Raw genomic sequence first — 10,616 nt, 5'->3', positions numbered from 1 at the left:
TCAGTGACCTCCTCCTCGATATACTTCAAGTTGTTGTAGAAGTATTAGATTAATTACAAGTAGGTTGGCTCATCGAGATCTAGCATGCAACTCCAGCCTAATGCCTTGAACCTCTCCACAATCCTACACGAGGTGAATCTCTATGAACTTGCCATACTCAAGCCCAGTCCCTAAAGAAATTGTGACACAAGAACTTCGTTTTTGGAGTGTCGAATAAGTCAGGAGGCTGGATCCCACATCCATGGCCTCGACCCGCACCACGACCACACGTCTACCTCCTCAATGGGCCATCTGTATAGTAAATGAGCAAATAAAGAAAGATGAGAAAATTCCATGAATAATGAAAATTTTGGGAAAATCTTATAGATGGAGTAAAAGAGATGCAGATCTGAGCTAAATGCATGGGAATGTAACAAAGGGACTTTGATGGTGTGAATACACTATAATATTCAAGTTCCACACGTAAAAACGCAGAGAGACATCAAATCTAGCATGAATCTAAGATGAAACCATGGAAAAATGAGCTAGATAAGAAGATTACCTGTGCATTCATGGATAAATCGTTGACGAAATGAGCATTGATGCACATAGGTCGATAGTCCTCCAAGAAGTGCAATAGAACCCCACACTAGAGCAAGTAAAATTGGACATTGCAAAAGCAAGAGTTCAAGATCCAATCAGATATGGCAAAGGGGAAGAGAGAGAGAGAGAGAAGGCGATCTGCATCTCCTAGGGTTTTCAAATTTTCAGGATTCAGTTCGTTTCTCTGCTATCATTTCTTATTTTCTCCTCTCTCTTTCTAGATCAGTAAGTTACAGGTGTATGATTTACCCATATGATTCTAAGGCTGATGATCTCAGGGTTGCAGGCTGGGCAGTAATAGCATACAACAATGATGCCTAGGCATCTAAATAGGGTTCTTCTATCTCTCTATTCCTTTGGTAATATCATATGGCTTAGTGGGACGTTTATGGAGGTCTCTCACTCTTCCGATCTGTCAGATCTAATATCACAGTGTCTATTTTCTTCGGATCTCTTTCTTGGTGATAACATGCTCTCTCAGAGTCATCATGAAATAGGCCTTACCCATCTTACTTCTTCCCGGTTTTTCAGCTTCGGTAGTGGCATGCATGTGCTATGGATATCCTGTTGGCTCTCTAAACATATATATGTGTCCATTATTGACAGAAACGGCCGAATGCATGCAACGGTGGTTGCACTTATGTATATGGGTTTCCGACTGATTGACGTGTATTTCTTTCAAAGTCTTCGAAGTTCTGATCTTGTGCAGGTAAGGGGTTACTGTGAGCAGAATTACTATCCTCTCTTCCTTGCATGTATCGATCGGGTGTCAACCGTCTCCCATCACAGTTCCTCAGTTGATGTGCTATATGCTATTGCGGCTACTGTGCTTGGGTTACTTGTCTGTTTAGGGTTTCTCTTCTGCTGGTTTTCTCTTGTCTTTCACATACTGCATGCGACATCTGTAACGACATCCGGAGCCAACGATGGTCGAGGCACTGGTTTTGTGCTTATATATTGCTTTTGGGAGCAACACCCTGATCCTCCTCACCGAGAAAACTCAAGCACTGAGGTTACTGCTGTCTTCGTGGTTTCCTCTTCATATCTTGTTGTTTTTTCAACTGCAGGTGGTTCATATATGGCGTCGTTCTCTGCTTCTTGCCCTGCTTCTATTTCTAAGCCGGGTTCTTGTGATCGTTTGGCGGCGGAATTTGCAAAGATGGAGCTGCCTGTTCGTCCTCCAACAAAGGTGGCCTTAGCAGAATCTAAGCTTGCTCAACTCAAAAACAACATACAATATACTGTTGTCGGATGGGTTGTGGATGAAATCGTCGTGACCTATTATGACTTGTCCACTTTCGTCTCTCGGGCATTCAAATCAGAGCATTTCGAGATCACTGGTCATCATCTAGTGGAAGGCTCACAAAGCCGGTTCACTGTTACATGCAAGAACGAGAAATCTATGCATCTTATTTTATTTGGCCAGCCCTGGAATTACAAAGGCCATTTAATTCTCTTTCAACGATGGGACCAGACTATACCTGCGGCCTCTCTGCCTTTCTCTTATGCCATTTTCTGGGTACAAATCCTAAAAATCCATTGGCGTTTTCATGATCATGAGGTGCTCAACCTCATATTCAGTCAAGTAGGGTATGTGCTTGAAATTGAAATACCTAAAGGGGATGGTAACCCACCCTATACACCTGTAGCTCGTGTCCTTATTCCAATGAATCAGGACTTGGTCTCTTCAGTGATGTTTGAAATTTCCCCATCTGAAGTTCTACAACTTAACTTTGCGTATGAACTTCGCCCGGCTTTAATCTGCTCCTACTGTGTTCGATTGGGACACAAATTTCAGGATTGTAAAATCAGACAAATTGCAAATGCGATGGCAGGTTCATCTTCTGACCACCGTGTTCCCTCGGCTACGGTTCCCCCTATGGGCATCCCTTATAAACATCAAGTCACGGTGAAGCACATGAAGGAAGTTTATGAACGTCTATTTGAAGGGCACCCCAGATTGGAAGAACTTTTGTACACAGGTCCAGTCCCACAAGATCGTGATGAAGCCTTACATCGCAGCTTCCTTAAGTTGGCTGTTATATTCAATGTTCAATCCACTCCAGCTGCTGAAAATATCCCGGATGAAGACACACCATATGCTATGAATTTAAGATCTGGGGGTCGGCCTATCCAGTCAGGCACTCACACTGATGATATGTTTTTTCTAGTGCATCATCTCAACCCCCCAAATCTTTTGGAATTCCCTAAGGAGGGCTCTCCTCAATCAGCTCTGGAGCATGTCATGTCTTACTCTCCTATGCCTGCTCCTCCATCTACTCCGACTGAGGGTCTCGGACAGGGCCTGATGGGATCGTCTGAGATGGATCTTCACACTTTGGTTGCAGCTCATTTCTCCTCTACAGCTCAGGACAAAGGTAAAAAGATTGCCACTGTTGAATTGCTTCCATGTAAGAGAAAGCTTCGTCTGCAAGAGTTACCCTCAACTGAGATACCGAAGTGCATGGGGGAATCCCATAAGAAAATGAAACTGGATCAGCATGGATCCAACTTGCATTGTTCTGAGGTGGTGATGACCAACCTTAATGGGTCATCCACAGGAAAATGAATGGAGTAATGCTCAACTGTAGAGGTTTGGGTCGGGCTTCTATACAAGCAGAAATTAAGGTTCTTATTTCTAAATACCGACCCTCTTTTGTTTTTCTATCTGAAGTTAAGTCAGTCAAAGTTGATGTTAGTGTGCTTTGTAAGAAAATGGGTTTTTCTAAGTGTGTCTCGGCTCCTCCTGTGGGTAGAGCTGGTGGGCTTGTGTTTTGTTGGCTTGATACTGTCAATGTGAATGTAGTGTGGTTTTCTTCGTGGTGTGTGCATCTTCTTATTTCAGATTCTGGCAATATGTGGTACTTCACTTGCGTTTATTTGAGCCCAATCCCATCCGTGCAACATTATCAATGGCAAACTCTTTCAAATTTGGCGTCATTTATTGATAAACCATGGATTCTAGGAGGGGATTGGAATGCTTATCTCGATATATCTGATCGCCAAGGGGGGAGGCCTTTAACCAGTTCTTCTTTGGCTCCATTCCAGGGTTTTGCCAATGAATTTGGTTTGATATCTATCCCTTTTACGGGGCCCAAATTCACATGGTCGAATAAACAACAAGGTTCACATCGCATTGAGGGGCGTCTTGATCGCATCATATGCAATATGGAGTGGCTACAGCCTATTTCCGAAGCTCATGTTCAACATTTATTGGTCTCTCATTCAGATCATAAGGCCCTTATTCTTCATATAGATAAATTTCCATCTAAGCAAGTTCGGCCTTTCAGATTTGAACTATTTTGGCTTCAAGAAAACTCGTATCTTGATTTATTACACCAATATTGGGCTTTTCCTTTCCATGGATCTCATTCCTATGTTGTGGCAGCTAAGTTATCAAAGTTGTCCTCGGCTCTTAGAACATGGAACAAGCAAATAGTAAAAAATTTGGAAGTTAAAGAGGAGGCATTGAGGAAATCTATATCTGTCCATGAATCCATTGCCTTGGTTTCAAGAACGGAATCCTGGTATATAGAAGAGAAAAGGAGATTAGCCCTATTGAAGTAGAACTTAAATCAACAAGCGGATAAATGGAGACAGAAAGCTCATATCTCTTGGCTGATGAAGGGTGATAGAAATACCAGGTTTTTCCATCAAACTACTCTGGTGCGCAGGGCTAGAAATAAGATTCGGCAAATTAAACACAATGGAGTTGTCTACACAAAGCAAGCAGACATTACCCATGCTTTTGAAGGGTATTTTAAGGCTATCTATTCATCTGCTCAACCGGCATTGTCAGAAGCTTATGTTTCTCCCATTACCAATCGTCTGTCGGATGTTGACAAGACTTCTCTATTGCACCCATTTTCTGACGAGGAGATCAAGGATGCAGTGTTCGGATCTCAAGGGTTGAAATCCCCTGGACCTGATGGCTTTCCAGGGCTTTTTTATCAGCATGCTTGGGAGTCGGTTAAACCTGACATTACAGCTATGGTACATCAATTCTATAACACAGGTTCATTCTTGCTCTCTCATAATGCTACATTCATTACTCTCATTCCAAAGAATGATTCACCAAAGGTGGTTACGGACTATAGACCAATTAGTTTATGCAATTCAAGCTACAAGATTATATCCAAACTCTTGGTCAATAGACTGAAATCCATCATTCCTCAATTGGTTTCATTTCAACAAAATGGATTTGTTAAGGGCAGGCATATACAGGATAATATTCTGATTGCTCACGAAATCATGTCCAAAATCCATCATCATACAAAGCGTAAGAAAGGTCTTATGGCAGTTAAATTGGATATGAGCAAAGCCTATGATAGATTGGAATGGAGTTTTCTTAAACAAGTGCTACAAGCCTATGGGTTTCCGAGCAGATGGGTAAATTGGGTTATGTTTTGTGTTCAAACTGTTTCTTATTCATTGCTTATTAATGGATCAGTGGAAGGCCATATCTTGCCAACTCGAGGACTTAGACAAGGGGATCCACTATCCCCTAACTTATTTATTTTATGTGCTGAACTGTTAACATCACATCTAGAGTTGGCGGTTTCACGCCGTAAGCTTTCCGGCATTCAATTATCGCGTGGTGGCCAGAAATTATCTCATTTAGCATTTGCAGATGACTTGATATTGTTTGGCCAGGCTACAAAACAAGAAGCTCGCACTTTTGGCAAAATCATTCAAACTTATTGCGCGCATTCTGGTCAAGAACTCAATTTCCACAAAACTAGAGCTCATTATAGCCCAAGCACATCATCAGCAATGAAGCGTGACCTTTCTGCATGTTTCCATATCACACCTACGTCGGAGACTGATATTTATTTGGGAATCCCTCTCTTCTCTGGACGGTTAAAGAAAAAACATTGTCATACTCTATTAGATAGAGTTAATAAAAGATTACAGGGCTGGAAGGCCAAACTCTTATCTTATCCAGCGAAAGAGGTTCTTCTTAAAGCCACCATTGCCGCCATGCCCAATCACTTTATGTCTTGTTTTCAATTACCGACAGCGGTAATTAAAGACTTGGAAAAAGGGATGCGATCATTTTTTTGGTCCAATGGAGCGAAACAGCATGTACATACAGTGGATTGGACATCTATCTGCAACCCCAAGGCTCATGGGGGTCTTAACATCCGCAATCTACAAGCTTCAAACTTGGCTCTTCTGGCTCGGAAGGCATGGGAATTACTTATCAATCCGGACTCCTTATGGGGTCGCATAATGACACACAAGTACTGTAAATATCACTCTTTCCTGGATGTACCCTCACATCCAACGGATTCTTGGGGTTGGCGATCCATTTTGAAAGGCCGAGATCTTCTCAAACAGGGCATACTTAAGCAAATTGGAACTGGAGACCAAACACACCCTTGGACTTCTAATTGGATACCTGATCATCCATTGGACTTGGGTTGTTTTCCATTTGCGACAAATGGCCCAAACACTGTAGCACAATTCATCCATCCCCGATTGAAGATTTGGGATCGACAGCTTCTTCTTTCCTGGTGGCCTAATACTACTGTGGATAAAATCCTGAATATTCCATTACCACGACTTCCTATTCCAGATCGAGTTATATGGCGATGGACTACTTCTGGGCTGTTTAATGTTAAATCGGCCTACAGGTTAGCTCTCAACTCTCTTAATGTTCAGTACTTGAATTATCCAAATTCAAAGGTTTGGCGCAATCTGTGGAGACTTCCTATCCATCCCCGATCAATACATTTTCTGTGGAAATTGTTGCATCAAAAACTGCCCACTGCATCTCTGCTTGCAGCTCGAGGAATTCCTTGTCCTACTCAGTGTCTCTTATGTGGATATCATGACTCATCAGTGGACCACATTCTCCGGTTATGTCCTCATTCTAAACAAATCTGGAATGATCTTCATTGTTCAGAAATGACTATAGGGGCTTCAATTACTCACAAGGTTATACAGATGCTGTCTTTCGGAACACAGAACAGGAAAATTAGGGACACTATGCTTATACTCTGGCTCATATGGAAATCCTATACAGCTCTCTTCAAATCAGATACTCATCCACAGGTGGAAACCCGCAGCTTTATGATTTGGAAAAGTCTTCAGTTTTATTCCTTACATATGCAGGAGAACATTGCAGTTAAGCCCAATCTTGCAGTGATCAAATGGAACACTCCCATTTATCCTATTATAAAGATCAATGTTGATGGATTGGTCTTTAAAGAATCTCACAAGGCGGGGTTTGGAGGAATCGCTCGCGATCACAACGGAAAGATGATCTTTGCTTTTGGGCAGGGAACGCAATGTCAAGATGTTCTTATAACTGAAGCGATGGCCATGCGACAAGCAATGATTTGGGCTAAAGAATTTTCCTTAACACAGGTGGAGATGGAAAGTGATAATCGTGCTTTAATTGCTATTTTGAAAAAGCAAATCCAGGAGGTGCCCTGGAAGCTCTTTCCCCTCATTACTGACATACAGAATATGTCATCGGAATTCCAGTATATATCTTTGAATCATATATATAGGGAAGCCAATATGGTTGTGGATGCTTTGGCAAATAGAAGGTGCTTCAACTCAGGAAGCCTTTCTTCATACTCAGCGCCCGCCTCCACACTTAAATTGTTTTCTGTTGTTTGATGTATTGTCTATAGGTTGTAATCGTGGTTTTTCTCTATAATATAGTTTATTGAGGAAGAGGAAGGACCATCGCTGAGCAAAGCTCTAATAGCCATGCACCGAAACAGTTTGATGTATGTTTATGTATTAAAACATACAATGGAATGTCCTTCAAGATAATTACTGATACCTCTTTTCCTATACTTTTTGAAGGTACTAACATAATCTTGTACTTTGCTTGAAATTTATTGATGCATACGATTGTTAATCTTTTCCAATTAACGATGGTGTGATATCTTTGTATTTTTCAAAAGCCCCAAAATATCCATGAGATTTGATTTTACTTATTCATCTCACTTGGATTTGACTTTTTGAGATCCAAAATTGCAAGGGCAGACTTGGTATTTCATATGTTTTTTTTTGGGATAATTACCGTTGCCCCCTTGTACTTTGATTTTATTACTACTTTATCCCCGTACTTTTTAAAATTACTATTTCAACTTTTAACTTTGTCTACAATTACTAATGCCCGCCTACCGTTAAGCTTCATCGGTTCCATCGATGATGTGTCATCTATATATTTTTTCAAAATTCCAAAAATAACCCCCGCAATTATCTTTTTAATTATTTGCTCTTTTTTCAAGTTATACCCTTAAGCAAAAAAATTAACTTTAATTTCACTTTTCTTTTTTTAAAAGAAACCACCAAATAAAGGAAAGATGTGATTTTTTTTTCTCTAAAATAAATCACCAAATAAAGGAAAGATGTAATTAAATAGAAACTAAAATATTAAGAAATATCAAATTTAATTCAAAGCTGAAATTAAAAATCACCTAATATATGCCTAATTAATATGTATGTTACCAAATTTTCTATCAATTAGATCTTATATGCTACTTTGTTTGTAAACTCCCATCATGGTGATTATGAAAATTTAAGTGGAATGAAAAGTTTCAATAATCATAAGTATGTGGTCCCACCAAATCTAAAATTAATTCTAAAATATAAGATTTTAAGGATATAATTGACATGCAATATAGTTTCTATAAATGAGGGTAATAATATTTTTTTTACTTCTTAATTTTTAAGGACAAAATAGACATTTCATATTTGATGTTAACAGCCACTTAACACCTTTAGAAGTGAGGGGGCACAGTAATTTCCACACAAAGAAGGGGGTTTGATTATAATAAAACTAAAGTATAAGGGGACAATAGTAATTATCCATTTTATTTTATCAATAAGAGTAATATTGTCTTTAAGCATCATAATTTTAGCTAAGCGCCAAGTAGACATTATACATTTAACTTTAACAGCCTCTTAACATCATTAGAAGTGAGGGAAGAAATAATAATTTCATAAAGAGCAAGGTTCCATTAGTTATTAAGTTAAAGTACAAGGGTTGTGATTTAACTATTTCTATTTCCTATTTTTTGGTGAAGAACTTTTATAGATAGTATCCAAAAACAACATATGGTAATGTTCCAAAAGATGAAAAAAAATTAGGTTGGAGTCCCTTATTTTGAGCCTAAACTTCAATTGGGTCCCTATAGTGGCAAATATTATGTTTGGGTCCAGCTTAAATTTACAGCATTACAAGGGTGCTAGCGTCAGAGATGAAATGACCATAATACCCTCACTAAATTAAAAGAAATGAAATTACAATTTTACCTCATAACCTATTCTCAAAAACTATATAGGTTGGTGAAGGGATTTCCCTTTTATCCATTTTCTTTCTTCACCCTGCCAGAAATCACCCCCACTGGCCCCATTGTTGGAAGCCACCCACCACCCAAAAGGGGGAAAAAAAGGAATGCCTCCATTGGCCCTGCAGCGAATCCCTTGGTCAATCTAGTTACTGATCGATTTGGTCAGTCTAGTTAAGATCGCACCACCTGCTAGTCTTGTTTATTTTTGAGAAAAAGAGAGAACAGAAAGAAACCCTAGATTTGTAGAAGATAAGCATGAAGAATGCATGAGAAGAATTAAATCTATACGTGTCATTTTCCTTATTATTGCAAACCATTGATAGTTTTCTTTGGAGAAAAATTCTCTCTTCACTTTAGAAATCCTTGTACCCTTTTCTTCCTTCTTTATTTTTCTCTCCCTTTATTATTCTATAGAATTCGTTTCACATCTGATCAAGATACAGAGAAAGCAAAAGAAGGTTATTATTATTTTATTTTTTAAAATTTTTTGAAATATTGTCATTCTTATTTTAATCTTGTATTTTACCCATGAACTCTTAACCGATGGAAATTAAGAAAAGATTGAAGGAGAAGAGAAGGTGTGCTTAACCTCAAGATGAGCACTGTCATTCTATTTTCTTTTGGGAGTGGTGGTATTCAGTAGTGGGGGATGATTACTTGCAGGCAAAAGAAGATGGGTGAAAGGGGAATCTCTTCACCCACATGTATCATTTTTTGAGTTTTGAAAATAGACTATTGGGAGGGGTCAAATTTGTAATTTTAGTTTTGGGGTTCAACTATGAAAATGGGATGCAAATTAAGGGGCATTTGAGACATTTTAACCTATAAGGGTAATTTGTCATACTATGAGTGTAGATGTTTTGAGGTCAAAAGCATACTTATATTAGGTTCTCTATCACAAAATTCCTAGAGGCGAGTAAAGAAACATCCACAAGGAAAGGACGTGGAGACTGCCACCATACAAGATTTTAAGAACAATTCAAGGCTCCCTTAGCAAGGAAGTCAACATAGATGTTCGAAGACTTGTTAACAAAGCAGACTTGAATGAAATCAAAAGCAGTAAATTAAGTTTTAACACCATCAATATACTGTAACTGTCCCAATCAAGATTGCTAGGCTGCCCATTAAGAGCCAAAACCATAGATTGACAATCTCATATAATCCTAAGCCTATGTAGACCAAGTTGAATAGCCATAAGACTGCATCTCGTATGGCTGAGTATACAGTGAGAAGGAATGCAGCAGTAGATACGTATTGCATGTTGTTCCATTGACGGACGAATAGGAGACCTCCAGGTGTCCGTTCGACATTTCCTTCATTGCTTTTGTTGAGACATCCACAAAGATAATATTCAGCCTTTGATCTGTACTCTTCAAGTATGTGATTGTGTTCCTTGTGATTTCCTTCGATCAGCAACTGCAACAAGAGTTCAATTAGTTATATCCCTTTTTCATAAAATGGGCTTTAAGATTAGGTGAAACCTAATTATGTTTTCAATTCTTGTAAAAAACATGAAGAAAGTGTAGACTTTTTCATGATTCAAAATAAAGAGATTCCTAGTTAATTGATGGAGTTTGTGACAATGTCAATTGTACTTTCTTTTTGCCACAAACCTAAACATGATTGTTTTATCAAAAAATTCATGTAATCAAGAACAGAATAGATTCAAAGGGTTTAGAAAAACACCCCTACTGTCATTATTTGGGAAAACTTTTA

This window comes from Hakea prostrata, chromosome 4 (assembly GCF_041222555.1).
Source record: "Hakea prostrata isolate BN-2017 chromosome 4, UWA_Hpros_2, whole genome shotgun sequence".
NCBI lineage: Eukaryota > Viridiplantae > Streptophyta > Magnoliopsida > Proteales > Proteaceae > Hakea > Hakea prostrata.
The sequence above is the reverse complement of the archived record's forward strand: the minus strand, read 5'-3'. Positions refer to the sequence as shown.